This window comes from Miscanthus floridulus, chromosome 14 (assembly GCF_019320115.1).
Source record: "Miscanthus floridulus cultivar M001 chromosome 14, ASM1932011v1, whole genome shotgun sequence".
In the NCBI taxonomy this organism is placed as follows: domain Eukaryota; kingdom Viridiplantae; phylum Streptophyta; class Magnoliopsida; order Poales; family Poaceae; genus Miscanthus; species Miscanthus floridulus.
Window position 1 is genome coordinate 25,772,431 of NC_089593.1, and position 17,818 is coordinate 25,790,248.

The following is a 17,818-nucleotide window of genomic DNA, read 5'->3' on the forward strand; positions in this document are numbered from 1 at the left end:
AGAGGTTAACTGAACATGCCTCCCCAATGAGACATAGGCAATGACGTGCCCCTATGATCATGATGAGGCACTCGGTGGCATACAACATCGCACTTGGTAGCATATGACATGGCACTCGAGAGGATGAGACTATATATCAAGTTGTTGTTCGACGTGGCATCCTAGCTACATATGACACCACATCTACCTAACATAGTCAAAGATGTGGCACTCGTTGGACACGATGAGGTAGGCACTCAATGGCATAAGACATAGAACTTGAAAGGTCCAGAACACATATCTAGTCGACATGGCACATTGAGTACTACACCACAACAATGTTAGACATGGAATGAAATGACACCAGCCTACAAAAATCAAGGATAGCATTCTTGCTTTTGATCGATAGTTTCGTTATCAAATCCTCTAGTTCCTATATTTAAATTTTATGAAACCATATTTAATTAAGATTTGAACTCAATTTCTCCGTTCTTATGTACATATATTTTCTTCTGAAGAAGCGACTTGTTGTAACCTTTTTAAACAAAAACACTTCTGATCTATGATGGCTTAGTTTGATAATGGGGCAGATAGCAATCGCATCTTCCTCTGCTTTTCCTGCTTTGTGGCCTCCGTACTGAGTCTTTCCTCATCCATGTAAGGAAGGACTGATTGTCTGCCTTGCCTGATTGTCTCTTCTTCTGGTATATAAGCACTGTAACTTTGTAAGGTTCGGCCTGCCTCAGGGAGGCTGTTGTGGCTTTGTGAAGAGACATTTGCCAATACCATCTCAATCTATCACTGAAATTACCTTTTATTCAGAAGAAAAGAGCATAACATGATGGTGCAAACACTGCATAATTTCTTGTTCGTTTCTTACATTCTTGATCATCACCTCATCATGTACCCTTTTTCGTGTGATGACACAACATCGTGTGTGTGCTGGTCATGAGAGTTTAGTTGGTACAGACCTCTTATTTGGGGCTACTGTTAGTATGTTAGAAGGATTCTTGCCTGCTTCTGCAGTCAAGATGGTTCATTTGCAGATATCATCACATGACCAGCATGGAAAAATTTAAACTGCTATCATAGTGAACCTTTTGTTCAAAAACTTAAATTTGTAGTTGTCGACCTTTTGTTCATTTAAACTGCTATCATCACATGAGAATTCAAGACAAGTTTAAGAACCAACGGTGAAATTAACTGTTTTGCTTTTTTTAAAACAACATTCACTACTACACTAAACTTAACCGAGGCGGGCAAAATGGATTAACCGAAGCGGGCATCGCAACCGCCTCGGACCAAAGGTCACGGTAAACGAATCTTTACCGAGGCGGTTGAAATGCCCACCTCAGTAAATCAAATAAAAAAACAAAAAAAGCCTGCAGCCTAGCCCTAACCGGGCCTGGATCTAGGCCTTGTGTCACCACCCCTGCACACCGCCGCCGCAGCTGTCGGGGGAGCCCTCTGGATCCACCGTCTAGATCCCGCGCCATCTGGATCCGCCATGCCATCTTCATACGCGCCGTCTAGATCCGCCACGCCGCCAGGGGAGCCCTGCACTACCGCCACCACTAGGGGAGCCCTCCATGCCCACCGACGTCTTCTCCACAGCCAACCAGGGCTCCAGCGCTCGTCGGTTCTCCAAATCCGTGCTCGTCAGGACTCGGGAGAGGGAGGGAGAGGCGCTACCACTAGGGCTCGTGCTCCGGAGAGAGAGAGGCTCGGGAGAGGGAGAGGGAGGCACCGCCGCCGCCACCATTGTGGGCTCGAGAGAGGGAGGACTCATGCTCGGGAGAGGGAGGGCTCGGGCTTAGAGAGAGGCATGGGAGAGGGAGGGCGAGAGGTGTCACTGCTCAGGAGAGGGAGAGGGAGGGGAGACGCCGTAAGAGATGAGTGAAATGGCCTAAAAACCGTAAGTTCAGTATATATACTATGAACCCCATTACCGGGCCTAGATAGGCCAGTGGGCTCGGCCACCATTAATAGAGGCGGGTCTTATAAGTGCCCGCCTCCGTAAATACATTTTTAGAGGCGGACATTTTCCAACTGCCTCCATAAATAAAACGATAGCCTCGGTTAATCGATTTTGCAAAGCAGACATTTTTTGGTACATCGGTAAATAAAACGACCGTCTCGGTTAATCACGAGGCATTAACCGAGGTGGTTGGATTTTGCAAACGCCTTGGTTAATGTTTGGACAGTGCCTCGCAAAATCATTTGTGTGGTAGTGATTTGAGATGTAATACTTCAATATTTTAGACGAATTGTTTCAACATTTCAACATAAAATGTCGAACTATTATATTTGAAATGTTGAATTTTGTTTTAAAATTTTCCAATGAACATTGGAATAGTTTTGCTCAAGTAGACCTCCAAAATAAATTTGCACCAATCTCAAATAAGTTTAAAAAGTAATTAAGTCATTTTCTAAATAATTTCTCATGGTTCTAATTGGGCCTGGGTCTACTCGAGCCCATCCTGAGCCACTGCTACACAAATGATTTTGTGAGGTAGTGCCCTTTTATTAACCGAGGCGGTTACAAAATCCAACTGCCTCGTAAAATGTGTAGCGATTAACTAAGGCGGTCCTTTTATTTTCGAGGCACCAAAAAATAACTGCCTCGCAAAATCAATTTACGGAGGTGGTTTTTAAGAGAACCGCCTCCAAAAATATACTATTTTCGGAGGCGGTCGTCTTAAGGTGCCCACCTCAATAAATCCATTTAAGGAGGCGGATACACTATAAGGCCTCCAAAAATAGTGGTCCAGCTCTGAACCAAGACGGCACATCTCAGCCCGACATCACACTCATTGTATATATATAGAGAGTTAGAATTTCATTCCCACTTATCCAATCTCTCTCTCAGCTCCTCTCTCTCCCTCTCCCCCTCGTATGGCGCACCCGACGCCCACCCCTCTCTCCCTCACTTCACCCTCCCCCTATGGCAGCCCCGGCGCCGGCTCCTCCCTCTCCTCTCCCTCTCCCCCACAGCTAGCGTAGGCAGGGCGCATGCACCTCCCTCTCCTCTCAATCTCCCCCACGGAGCCCGAGCTACGACGGATCCGGGCGTAGCGCCCCCGGTGGCTCCTCCTTCTTCCTCGAGCTCGACCGACGGTGGATCCGGGCATAGCACCCCCAGTGGCGGCTCCTCCCTCTCCCTCAAGCTCGGCCAGCGGCGGATCTAGGCGTAGCGCCCCCGGCGGCAGCTCCTCCCTCTCCATTGAGCTCGGTCGGTGGCGGCGTGCGTGTAGCGCCCCCGGCAGTGGCGGATCCGACAGGAGGAGGCGCGCCTAGATCCGGCAGGCCCTCCGACACGTGTGGCCGGGCGCCCAGATCGTGCGGGCCTCCTCCAACGGACGCTGTGGTGGTGGCGCAGACGCAATGGCAACAGGCTCGATTGGGCTCAACAGCAGGCTCAATTAGGCTCACTCCGGCTTTTTATTTTTTTATTTAAATCGATTAACGAAGTTGGGCACCTTATGATGCCTGTCTCCCTTAATGAATGAACAGACATAGCAACCGTCTCCATAGGTCTACATTAATGCAGACCTTTGAAAGCCTGACCCGTGCTTAGCTAGTCTCTGTGCTGATCTGATTTCGCCTGCGGCCGGCGGTGAGCAGACAAATTCGAGAGACTACACCATTCATTGTGTGTGCCAGACAGACTAAAAGTGGTGGCCAGCGGGGATCCATGGTGGTGGCGGCACCAAGAGCGTGACTAAGGCCTCGTTTAGTTTCTCCCTTAAAGGTTACTTCCTATCATATCGGATATTTAGACACATACATAGAGTATTAAATATAGACTAAAAAATAACTAATTGCATAGACCGTGACTAATTTACGAGACGAAATTTTTAAGTATAATTAGTCCATGATTTGACAATATGGTGCTACAGTAAACATACGCTAATGACGGATTAATTAGGCTTAATAAATTCGTCTAGCGGATTACTGAGGACTTCTGTAATTTGTTTTATTATTACTATCCTAACACTCCCATATAACACCCTAATGTAACACCCGATATGATATCTTAAACTTTACTCCTTGGATTTAAACACCATCTAAAGACTGGCATGTTGCCTTGCGGGCACTATAAGAAATCTGTTAAAACATGATGGTTCAATTCCGTCACAGATCACTAAAAGCGATCATAAAACATCATTTATGACGCTTTTAGATATCATCTTCTATTCATCGTTATAAGTTGACGTGCTGACAGTTTGAGAAGAGTTGTTTGGACGGAATGTCATTGACCGCAAAATTTTCAGGCACCAGCCGGTTTGCGTCCTAGAGTTGGCGCCTCCCTGTTTTTCTGTTTTCATGTTTAAATACACCTAGATATTATTTATAATATATATCTTTATTTAATGATATTTAGTCATAAATATTATTGCACAGATCTATAAATTTAAAATTAAATTTTAGACTACCTAAGAGGTATTGTCTAGAATTTTCAAGGATTTCCAAAGAAATTTGGTGTTTTTAAGGTTTATTAAATGATTTTCTGCGTGCTTTTCAAATGTAACTTCAACCTCAACTTCAACTTAAATATATTTTTTATAATCTTTTCAAATTTTATTGAAGGTAGGCACATTTCAGTTCAGAATTATTTTCGGTAAACACTCAGAAATTCATTTAAACTATATAAAATAGTAAATCAGTTCTAAAATTTTTGAAACTCCTACGCATAAACATATAAGTAGGATAATGCATGTGAGAAAAGTTATGTAATGTATACCCTGGACCTGAATCGAATGACAAAAGGTTTTCGATTCCCTTTCGATCACCAACTGAATTTATTGGTTTAGTGTTTAGCCTTTCTCAACCTAAGAGGTAGGTTTCAGTTCAAAGCAACGTGTATTAGAATAAATGTGTAAAAGAACCACACTTCACAAAAAAAATCATAGAAGTACGTGATAGTGGACCTATTGTTTTGAGTTGACTAAAGTATGACAAATTTAAATTCATAGACAGTGATAGTCCGGATAAAACCGTCATGAGTTAGTGGGTTAGGTATTCACTTGTTCAGATCCATAATGTTTTTTGTATTCGTCATAAAAAATCCGTCATGGATTAACAGATCTGTTGTGGTGTGGATGTATGGGAAGAACATGTCACTTTGTGTTTATGTCCTCGATATATGAATGGGTGATGCGTCCTTTTTTTTGCGCCAAAGCATGAACATCACATGATTTTTCAGCCTGTTCGTTTGGCCGTGGCTTGTCGTAAATGATCGTAAATTTTCAGCCGGAACAGTGTTTTTCTCTCACACAAACCAGTCAGCAGTACTTATTCACGAACCAGCAACGATACGAACCAGCCAACCAAAAATGCCGTTGTTAGTGACTAGCGAGGAGCGTTGGGGTGGCCGTGTCATCAGCGGAGTGGTTCGGCAGGGCCTCGATGAGGGACTGCTGCTGCTCATGCCCAGAGGCGTATCTCAGGCCGTGCCCAACGCACCATGATGGCGTGCCATCCCATATGCCACGCTCCATATAGCACTTCATGTTGCACGGTTTGATAGCTCCGCGGGTTGTCAGGTATGCATGCAGAAGCTGCAATCTCCTCGGCTGACAAAAGGTGAAGGCATTGGCGGGAGCAAGCATTGTGACGAGGGGGCATTCTACTTGACATCACCTTCCCATGAAAAGCAGCCTGCACTTGCCAATAACTGACGTGACTTGTGGCATTACTATATTTACAATAATTTCTTCGGTGTAATTATTTCTATAGATTACAAACATAAAGAAATATATATCAAATTATTCATAAATGATCAAATTGTTCACAAATTATTTACAAATTTCAACGGCCAACAATAGTGGCAGCGGCAGCAGTGGCCGGAAGATGAAGCAGTCCAAGTTCAACTTCACCGGCAGGGCGCAGCCGGGCCAGGGCGCAGCCGCGGGCCACCTCTCGCGGATCTCTGAGGACGGCGCCTTCCTGGACGGCCTAATGGGCAATCGATCGGGCCGCGCCTCTAGCGAGAGTGTTAAGAATATCTAATAGGATCACATGACCGCAATATCTGGTTGATTGATATATCTGGTTGATTGATATCTCATATAGATTGATTGTGCGCTCAGGCTTGGATTGCAGGTGAAGGCAAATATCACGGCTTCGGTTAGATAGGATATGTATCTCCTGATTGATGTAATCTTGTGATGTAATATAGAGTTACCAAAGTAGTTAGCTTCTTCTTGTTGTATAAGTTGTACTGCCACGCCAGGGCCTCTTCCTGGCTATATTAACACGAAGCCGTGAGCCTAAGAGGGCATCACGTTCCAACTATTTTCACATGGTAATCAGAGCTGGGTTAGTCCACAATATTCTCGATGGCTTCCTCTTCCGCGCTTCAACAATCGTTCTCTCTGATCGGTTGTCCTGTCACCGAGAAGCTGGGCAAAGGGAATTTTTCCCTATGGAGCGCCCAGATGCTGTCTGCTCTTCGCAGTGCGCAGATAGCGCACTATCTCGAGCCCGACATTGTGGTGCCGGCGAAGTAGATCCACAAGGCGGCCGACAAGCCGACTGAGCTCATCTCCAACCCTGAGTATGAAATTTGGGTTGCAAAGGACCAGCAGATCGTTAACTGTCTGCTCTCCAATATCTCCAAGGAGATCCAGGTGTAAGTCTCCAATTGCGCCACATCGACCGAGATCTGGAAAGTGATCTCAGAGATGACGGCTTCCCAGTCTCGGGGCCGTATCATCAACACGTGCATGGCGTTGGCCACAGAGCGCAGAAGGGCTCGTCAACAATCGCCGACTACTTCAACAAGATGAAATCTCTTGCTGACGACATGGCGGCCGTCGGCAAACATCTTGAAGATGAAGAGATCATCTCCTATGTACTAGCCGGACTTGACATGGATTTTAATCCGATTGTCTCGGCTGTCACGGCATGTACGGAGCCGCTATCTTTGGGCGAGCTCTACACCCAGCTAGTGAGCTGGGAACAGCGGATGGATCTCCGGCACGGTGGATTCGGTTCATCTGCTAACACGGCTACACATGGAGGCCATGGCGGTTTCAACCGCGGCGGTGGTGGCCGAGGACGCGGGCGCGGCCGCAACCGTGGCAACAACAACAACAGCGGGCGCCCCCGGCAGAACTACAACGACGATAAACCCATCTGCTAGCTCTGTGGCAAGGAGGGCCACACCGGACTCCGCTGCTTCAAGCGTTTTGACGCTTCCTTCACCGGCCCACCAGAGCAATCCTGATCTGCCTCCTCTGCGTCATATGGGATCAATACCAATTGGTACATCGACATTGGTGCTACCGACCACATCACGGGAGAGCTAGAGAAGCTCACCGTGAGGGACAAGTACCATGGAAACGACAAGGTTCATGCTGCTAATGGTGCAGGTATGAGAATCAATCAAATTGGTCGAAGTTTTGTTCGTGCCCCAAATCAAAATCTCAGCCTAAACAATGTTCTTTATGTTCCTGAAGCTAACAAAAGCCTTGCATCTGTTCATCGTCTTACATCTGATAACCATGCTTTTATTGAATATAATCCCAACTATTTTTTGATTAAGGACCAGGCGACGAAGAAAACCATCCTTAGAGGGGAATGTGAAGGCGGCCTTTACCCGTTGAAGTTTAGGCTGTCATCGAATAAAGGGGTGTTTGGTGTTGTCAAGTTTCCTTCATCCAGGTGGCATAGTCATCTTGGCCACCCTTCTTTTGCAGTCGTTCAGCAAGTCCTTAGCAAAAAATAGTATTCCCTTTGTTGCCGATTTGAATAAAGAAATTGTTTACGATGCTTGCCAAAAGGGCAAAAGTCATCAGCAACCCTATCCTAGATCCACGAGTATCTCATTGAGTCCCTTAGAACTTGTGTTTTCTGATGTATGGGGTCCTGCGCCCACTTCTGTTGGCAAAAACAGTTATTACGTTAGCTTCATTGATGATTTCAGCAAGTTTACATGGATTTATTTGCTTCGTCATAAATCTGAAGTTTTTCAAAAATTTCATGAATTCCAAGCTATTGTTGAACGTCAATTTGATAGAAAAAATCTCGCTATGCAAACTGACTGGGGAGGGGAATATCAAAAGCTGAATGCCTTCTTTCAGCGCATTGGCATCTCACATCATGTCTCATGCCCTTATGCACATCAACAAAATGGCTCCGCTGAACGCAAACATCGCCATATTATTGAAGTAGGTCTCTCGCTTTTAGCCCATGCATGCTTCTATGCTCTTAAAATTTTGGGATGAAGCTTTCATCACTGCCACCTATCTTATTAATTGTCTCCCTAGTAAAATTATCAATAACCAAACTCCTCTTGAACGCCTGTTTCATCAAACACCAGACTACTCCTCTCTTCGTACTTTTGGCTGCGCATGCTGGCCAAATCTAAGGCCTTATAACGCTCGTAAGTTGCAATTCCGCTCCAAACGCTATGTCTTCCTAGGATGCAGTAACATACACAAGGGGTTCAAGTGTCTGGATGTCAATGAAGGCGTGTCTATATTTCCCGAGACGTGGTCTTCGATGAACACGTCTTCCCCTTCGCCGAACTCCACCCAAACGCCGGTGCTCAATTATGATCTGAAATTCTCCTCCTTCCTCCAACTTTGACAAATCCTTCACATGATTTTGGGGACAACAATTCTTCAAATCATTTTGATAATGATTCCCTGCATACTAACCCTATGTTTAAGCGTGTAGCACATGAAAAAAAATCGGCGTCAAACGAACTAAATCTGGCTAGAAACGGGCGTCATTTCATGCTCCCCGAGCAATTTCCCGTTTTGGCAGGCACAGGCGGCGATCCCCAGGTTGATTCACCTGCACCTTCCACTGTGGAGCCGATAGGATCAGTCTTGGATCCGGTGGCGTCAACTCCTACGCTCGTGACGAAAGCGTCAGCTCCACCGGCATCCTCTCCGCATGCGTCACCTGTCTCGAACTCGCCTCGCCTGGCTCCACGGACGGGGGGATAGGATATTTCGACCGGTGGTGGAGAATCTCCCTTGGGTCCGCCGCTCGTCGGATCTTCTGCGCTAGCCATAGATCAACCCACCGAATCTTCGCTCGCCGAATCTTCTGCGCCAGCCACAGATCAACCCACCGGATCTTCTACATCGCCTGCAGCACCGGCTCTCTAGCGACCCACCACACATCTACAACAAGGTATACGCAAACCAAAAATTTGCACTGATGGAACTATTTGATATGGTCAATTAGCAGCCACCACTGAAGGTCTTATTGATTTGCAACATGCCTTAGTCGATAATAATTGGAAGCATGCTATGGATGTTGAATTTGATGCATTGATCAGGAATAAAACTTGGCATCTAGTTCCACCTCAAAAAGGTAAAAATGTGATAGATTGCAAGTGGGTCTATAAAATCAAAAGAAGATCAGATGGGAAAATTGACAGATATAAGGCACGCCTAGTAGCAAAGGGGTTCAAACAACAATATGGCATTGATTATGAGGATACTGTTAGTCCTGTTGTGAAAGCAGCCACAATTCGTCTTGTGCTCTCTCTAGCTATGTTTAAGGATTGGTATTTGAGGCAACTCGATGTTCAGAACGCTTTCTTGCATGGTTTCCTTGAAGAAGAGGTATACATGAAACAACCGCTAGGTTATGAAGATAAGACCAAACCACATCACTTATGCAAACTTGATAGATCCCTGTATGGTTTAAAACAAGCACCACGGGCCTGGTATTCTAGGTTGTGTGGTAAACTTCAGAGTTTAGGCTTTGTTCCCTCCAAAGCTGACACATCATTATTCTTTTATCGGAAAGGAAATCATGTCATCTTTATGCTTGTATATGTTGATGATATAATTGTGGCCAATTCATCACAAGAAGCAGTGGATGCTCTTCTCTGAGATTTAGAGAAGGACTTTGCAATCAAAGATCTCGGAAACCTTCACTATTTTCTTGGCATACAGGTTCAAAGAAAGAAAGATGAATTGCTTTTGACACAGGAACGGTATGCTTCTGATATCCTCAAGAGAGTTAATATGCAGCTGTGTAAACCCATCAAAACACTCCTTAATACTACCGAAAAGCTTTCAGTCACTAGTGGCACTCGGTTAGGAGTGGAGGACTCAACCAGATATAGGAGCATTATTGGAGCTCTCAAGTATCTCACCCTCACACGACCAGATTTGTCTTTTTCGGTCAACAAAGTTTGTCAATTCCTTCACTCGCCGACGACTGTTCATTGGGAAGCTGTGAAGAGAATATTGAGATATGTACAAGGAACAATCGGCCTAGGGTTAAAAATTAGAAAATCTAACTCTATGCTTGTAAGTGCTTTTTCAGATGCTGATTGGGTCGGTTGCCCTGATGACAGATGATCTACAGGCGGCTTTGTTGTATTCCTAGGTTGCAACCTAGTGTCATGGTGCGCAAGAAAACAGCCTACGGTTTCAAGATCAAGTACAGAAGCTGAATACAAGTCTTTGGCCAACACTACTGCAGAGGTAATGTGGGTACAAAAATTACTTGATGAGTTAGGTATTCCACATCCTTTGGCAGCATGTTTATGGTGTGATAATCTTGGCGCAAAGTACCTATCGGCTAACCCTGTATTTCATGCACGCGCCAAGCATATAGAGATCGATTTTCATTTTGTACACGAACAAGTTGCAACAAAGTGCCTGGACATCAGATTCATCAGCACTACGGATCAGATCGTTGATGGCTTCACTAAGCCTCTTCCAGAGAAGCAAATGGTCATGTTCAAAGACAATCTCAACCTCGTTGATAAGTTGTGATTGAGGGGAGATGTTAAGAATATTCAATAGGATCACATGACTGCAATATCTGGTTGATTGATATCTCCTATAGATTGATTGTGCGCTCAGGCTTGGATTGCGGGTGAAGGCAAGTATCACGGCTTCGGTTAGATAGGATAGGTATCTCCTGATTGATGTAATCTTGTGATGTAATCTAGAGTTACCAAAGTAGTTAGCTTCTTCTTGTTGTACAAGTTGTACCGCCACGCCAGGGGCCCTTCCTGGCTATATTAACATGAAGCCATGAGCCTGAGAGGGCATCACGTTCCAACCATTTTCACAGAGTAGCAGCGGTGGTGCCACGGTGGTACGCTCGTACTTCGGCAGGTTCTCCATCATCGAGCCATGGGAAGAGTCCAGGGACATGGGAGGGAGGCCAACGGTGGAGGAGGTGGTGCTAGGGGCGGCTGCGGAAGACATGCGAGCTAGAGAGAGAGCGGTGGAGGCGTCGGAGGGAGCACGAGCAGCGAGCCATAGAAGCCAGAGACATCGCGAGATCAAACTTGGCCTTGGGCTTGGCAGCGAGATCGGGCGGCAGAGCACAGGCGCCCCAACGATCCGAAGGTCCAGAGTCTGCTTGATTTGAAGCTCCAAAACATGCGGTTGTCCATTAGTACAAAAACAGACAAACCTGTAAATTTTGATAACGGGTGATCTGTAGAGTAGAATAGAGGAAAACAAAAGAATATAGGCCCTGTTCGCTTCGCTGAAAAGATATGGCTAAAAGTACTATTTGCTGATTTGTTGTGAGAAAAAATATTGTTCTTTCGCTGAAACAGTACGGCTCATGGGACAAGCGAACAGGGCCATAATCGACACAAACTCACTCTTTACTAGGTACACAACATTTTGTTCTTTGGGTTAATTGGATTTGTGCCATTATAATTCTATCGTTTTTGTAGCACACCATTAATATTCAAGAAACTATGTCGGTGCCATTACAATTGTTTCCTGCTTTGAAATACGCCATTATGTGCACCTAAAGATGTATTGGGCCCTCTTTCAGACATCTTAAGGCTAACATATTTTTGTATGGACGCTTTTGCCCCTGCTAGTCTCCCTCTATCCACTCTATGATGCATCGGGCCCACTTGTCATCCCTCTCCCATCCAAGATGCAACGCAGCTCTATCTCTTTGCTTCTCCAATGCCGCCATCGCCATTACAGGTGCCCCACACGTCGGCATTCTCCGTTCCACCTTCCCCGGCCATGGCAACTCCAGCTCACAGCCCCACCCTGGACTCGCATCACGCTCGCCCCGCACAGGCCAGGCTAGCGTAGCTCCACTGCGAGCACAGCATGCCGCTCCATTGGCTGCAAGCCGCCTACCCCGGTCCGGCTAGCCGGAGCTCCACCCCTCGGCCAAGCACCATGCCTAGCTCCCCCCTACGCCGCCCGCCCCTAGTCTGGCTAGCTAGAGCTCCACCCTTTGGCTCGACACAGATGACCGCCCGCGTGCTCGGCTGGTGGCGGCGTGGCTGACTCGTCGCGGACGCCCGCCTGCACGCTCGGTCGGAGCCGGCGTGGCTCGCTCGACATGGACGCTGCCCACACGCTCGGCCGGCGGCGACGTGAGTGGCTTATCGCGTACGCCTGGCGGCGGGCTCGTCCGACGGCGGCATGGCTCGCTCGACGCAGTTGCCCGCCCGAGTGCTCGGCCGGTGGTGGCGTGGCTGGCTTGTCGCGGACGCCCGGCGGCGCTCTAGTCCGATGGCGGCATGGCCAGGTCGCCCCACCTACGTGCTTGTCTAGGAGCGGCTAGCTCGGTGCGGCTGCCCTCCCATGCTCGAACTCGCTCGCTCGGCGCTGGAGATGGAGAAGATAGAGAGAGAGGAAGGGAGGCTGTGGGGAAGAAGGCTGACGAGTGGGTAACATGTGTCAGTGAGTGTGAGAGAGAAGATGAAGGGGCAATCTTGTCCATATGAATATACGGTACCCTCTGTACGTCTATCAGTGGGCTAAAATCTCCTCCAGACGTATATAATGACGTATCTCAATCATCTATAGAGTTGTAATAGCAGTGACATAGTTTCTTAAATAGTAATGGTGTGCTCAAGAAAACGGTGGAATTATAATGGCGCAATCCAATTAACCCTTGTTCTTTTGCATACTCCTTCCTCCCCAAGTCCCAAACCGCAATCCCCAGTCGGCCAAACCCATCGGCCATCAGAAGCTGCGGCTGGCCGGCTGGCCACCGGCGCACGAGTGGACCACACGCTTGAGTTGCGGAGGTGGTCGATTGGGCATAAGGGCACGGCTGCTACGGCGCTGGAGGTTGTTCCTGTTCCGGACAGCGCAGGACAGGGATTCAGTGACTTGCCTTCAGCAAGTCACAACGTAACTTACCTCCTCCATCCATCCCTCCAAATCAGATCCAGTGGCTCAAAATAGATCCAGCCCTTCAACACGTGAGACTTGGCTGTTTTTCTCAGACATAGATAGCAGATAGCAGTAAAAGACAGTAGTTCACGGTTAAAAAAAAAGACAATAATTCAGGTCCATAATTCAGATGGACATGTACATAGCAGCTCACTGCATTTTCAAAGCACAGTAAACACACAGAAGTTCAGACACATTCATACATCAACTTATACATCAGCTAATCAATTAAGTGACAGGACTCAGTCAAGTGCTTACAAAGCTTCCATCAACTACTTACAAGTGCTGCTGCTCCTACATTCTGACATTCAGATGTCCACTTGATGGGTATTGTGACATACTTCACAGAATACTATAGTTAACCCATAAAATACTATAGTTAGCCCACAAAATACTATCTAACTAGGTGATAGAAGCTAGAATAGATCTTGACGGTCTAAATTTGCCAAAGTTTGAACTATTACGAGCTGAGTAAAATTGTCAATGACAGTGTACTCTTGAAGCTCAACTTCTCCTTTGTTCTTGCCATTATGTTCTCCTTCTACTTAAGGCTCTGCACCACCTTTTTCTTTTTTTGCTGTCAAGAAATTGCAATTAATTAGAAATGTCAACATTTAGATTGCAATGACAACATATAGAAATGTTCAGATTGCAATAACAACATACTTTTGCTTTCTTCTTTGCTGGTACAGCAGATTTGGTTGATTTGCGCTTCACCTTACGCAACTTATTTAACCAAGTTCTCTGTCTCTTTGATTTCTTTGACTAAACTTCCTTTTTCTTCAGCTGTGCAGCACTAAGGGCACCAAGAATTTCCATGCCTCATCAGGATTTCTTAACCTCAAACCAATTTCAGGCATCTTCCTATCAGATTCTATCATTCCCTTCCGCAACTCAGATTCTGAACTTTCACAACTCACAAAACCCAGGCATCAGCTAGTTCTGTAAACCAAACAATGCACATATGTGCATGAAAATTCTAATTCCACTAGTTCTGTAATACAACAGTGCAAAAAAGCTAAAACGCCTAATAGTCCTATAATGAAATCAGGCAAATTAACCTTTCTTGGTTCACTAAATCTCAAATTTGGAAGCATTCTTGTATATGACTTCGTTCAATTCTGCATCAGTAAATACCAATAACAAGGAACTCTTACTGAGATTTAGTGGTCGGCAGGGAATTCGTCTCCCACGTCGGTGCGACAGCACCACGGGCTGACGGAGACGCGCGAGGAGGCTGGCGGCGGCACGGAGGCCAGTGGGGTCGCGGGAGGCTAGAGGCGACGCGCGTATCTAGCAGGGTCACGGGCGCGCGGGAGGCCGGCAGCCACGGGCAGCGCGCGAGGCCAGCGGGGTCGCGGGACAGCGCGAGTTCGGCGCGGCCGCGCGGGAATCTGGCCCTCGCTCTCGCGTCGGCGTACTCTGTAAAAAATTGGATAGATATTTTTATTTTAATTACAAGTGTTGTGAGCCTTTGGATGTGCTTGGACGGTGGATGAAGGGTCGCAAGTTACGCTGTGACTTGCCTCAGCTACGTTACTGAATCTCTGTCCCAAATCGCAGATCTCACCGCGGCTCACTCGTCGGGATGGAGGGAGGGATCTGCCGGGCGGCAGCAGCGTCGGCTGTCCTGCCGGTTCCGGACGAGCTCATCGTCGAGATCCTCGCGCGGTTGCCAGCCAAGTCGCTCTGCCTCTGCAAGTGTGTCTCGCGGGCCTGGCGCGCCTTCATCTCCGATCCGGCCAACCGTCGCAGGTTCGCGCAGACGCTGTCAGGCCTCTTCTTCTCCCGTCCCTACGGCAGCCGTCCGACCTGGGACTTCGTCGGCTTGTCTATGTCTTCGGTTTTGCCTCCGCCTCCCGGCGTTGATGCGGCTCTCTCCTTCCTGCCCCCCCACCTGTGGGGAGATGGAGCTGCTGGACTCTTGCAATGGGCTGCTCCTCTTGCGGTGCGAGGACTCAAGGGAACGGCCTTCACCACCACCCTTCTACGTCGTGTGCAATCCAGCCACAGGGGAGTGGGTTGCCTTACCCCAACCAAGCCGTGTCCCGGGTTTTGTTGGGTATTCTACCACTGTCGGTCGAACCATGGACACCGGCTCAGCAGCACTAGGCTTCGATCCATCAATCTCCCCGCATTTCTATGTGTTTCAGCTGGTGCAGGTGTTGACTCACTTAGATTTCTTCGTCCGGGCAGTGGAGATATACTCATCCCAAACTGGCAGATGGGTTCTCAGTGAAATCGAGTTACAGGGTGAGATGGCAGATGAGAGCGACTACATCCACTTCACAGGCCAAATGACCTATTTCAAAGGCTTCCTGCATCTCTGCATGAGGTTCAATGCAGTTGTCTCAGTGCACACAGAGGGCAAGACATGGAAGATCTCCCAATTGCGGCACCGGCAACATGAGGGTTATTGCCCTGATTTTTCTGTATGTCATTCTCAGGGACGCTTACTTTTTGTTGACAGCAATGACAGGTCGAGTGATGTCATGTCAATCTATGTTCTTGAGGATCTTGACAGTGAGGAATGGACGTGGGTCTTCAAGCAAAGCATCGAGAAGCCAGATCTATTTGTACCAAGAATGCCACAAAGGATATGGGACTACGACACAGCTGCGTTTCATCCAGACAGCGATTTGATTTTCTTCTATGATTGGTCTCAGAAAAGACTGGTGTCCTATGATATGAAACACAGGGATGTGCATGTTATATGTACTCTAGAAGTGCCCTATTTTGAGTTTCGCAAATTTTTACCGTATGTTCCGTTGTACTCAGGGGCATTACCATCATCCTGTCTCAACTAGAAATGCTTCACAACCTTCAATACAAGGCTCAAATTTGGCAGTGATTTCTTCAGAAGGAGCTGGTAAACTAAATTATTGTGATTGACTTTGTTTGGTGATTCATGAGGCTTTCGATGCTGTTGAGATGGAAATGTGTTTTTGCCATCTGCCATCCGCAGTTTTTGTGAACTTCTAAAATGCTTTGGTCAATTAGCTTGCTACATCAGGCAATATCAGTGATGGATGCATTATCTGCACGTATATGTGCTTCTGAAGCTTCTTGAGAAGAGGGCTGAAATTTCAAGCATCGTTTTGAGCAGCATGGCAGAAGGGGCCTTCGTGGCTTTGAACCATGCTGGCAGTATATCCTATCTTATATATTTACTATATGTTGGAAGGGTACAAGTTTTAGAAGTTACTTTTTTGGGGGGGGAACAGTCTTAGAAGTTATTAGTAATTCTGGATGTAATGGATTAGAAAGCAGGCTACCTGTTAAGGGTCTTATGTTTTCTTGTTTATCTCCCTTTGTTATTCAGTGCTGAATAATTCCTGTTTTAGTAACTATTCTGAGTACTCTTGGGACAACTAGCTGGACTAATGTCAACTAGGATTGCTGGACAACCTTCAGTACAAGGCACATATTTGTTATTGGTTTCTTTAGAAGGAGCTGGTGAACTAAATTGAATCTCCATCCGTCTTTGTGCGAATCAGTAGATAAATGCTACCTAATTTTGTCTTAAGACCATGTTGCTTAGATATGAAGACCATGTAGGATTGGCAAATAATTCTGTCGTTAGAGTTCAGGCCATGTTGCTTTGGTATGAAACCGTGTAAGCTGACATCCCAAACAGTTGCTAGCTTGATTGATTATCTTAGTCTCGTGTTGGAGGAACCATTGGTTGTTGCTAGCTAGCTTGATTGATTGGCTTGATATTTGTGCCATTATTAGTTGGAAATGTAAATGCCAATCTGCTATCCACGATTGTTCTGACTTACGAGCACGAACAATGTTTTGGTCCATTATCTGCTGCATCAGCCATCAGGCAATATCAATTATGATCCTCAGGCAGGCATGTGTTTCTAAAACTTTGTGGCAATATCAACAACAGTTTCGAGATCAGCGTTGCAGTGGTGGAGGCCCTCGTGCCTTTGAATCATGCCGGCAATATATTTTTGGCTGATAATAATTATACTGTCCTGGAAGGATAGATTTTTATTGTTACTGGTAATCTTGGATAATAAATTTAGAAAGCAGGTTACCTGTGAGTGAACAAGTCTTGAGTTTTGTCATTCATGTCTGCCTTTCTATGTTGATTTTTATGCAGTAGTGCTGAATAATTTCTAAGTAACTACTATGATGAATGCATTTGGAACATCTAGTGGGACTGACCTTGTAACTATATATTTGTGGCAATGCAAATATGTTTTTTTATTTCATTTTGATGTGCAAAGATTTATTGCTGTGAACCGCGGTGCTTGGCTAAATTTCTTGGCTATTTGAAATGACATCCATGGATTTAGATGTGTATGGTTGTGTTATACAGTGAAATATCTTGTGTTGCAATGAGTGAGGCAGTGATCCATGCGAACATATAATTCCATTCCTTGTGATGATCAGCATATCCGTACCTGCATTTTCACTTGAAAGAGTGGTTACAGGTTACTACTATCAGAAGATTTTGCCTCCCAGTGCTTGACCAGCTGTTGGCTTTATTCGCTCTGGATTAACAATTGACTGGCATGATATGATTTTGTATCTATAAAGAATCAACGCTGGAAACATGCAAGTATCTGTTTCCAGCCCAGGGCTGCCTGGCGGGCCAATCCTTTAATAAAGGGTGATGGATTCAGGATCCCCAATTCTGAATGAGTGACTACCGATCGTTAGATAAATGCCTT

At 46.2% G+C, this 17,818-nt stretch overlaps 1 non-coding gene and 1 pseudogene across 1 annotated transcript; both read left to right on the forward strand.

Moving 5' to 3' along the window:
• Positions 1 to 6,805: 6,805 nt before the first annotated feature.
• LOC136506299 (small nucleolar RNA Z247) lies at positions 6,806 to 6,942 on the forward strand. The gene has a single exon (XR_010771514.1). It is a non-coding gene; the product is annotated as a small nucleolar RNA Z247 (small nucleolar RNA).
• Positions 6,943 to 13,799: 6,857 nt separating this feature from the next.
• On the forward strand, positions 13,800 to 17,285 carry LOC136504939 (F-box protein At5g07610-like; annotated as a pseudogene).
• Positions 17,286 to 17,818: the final 533 nt, after the last annotated feature.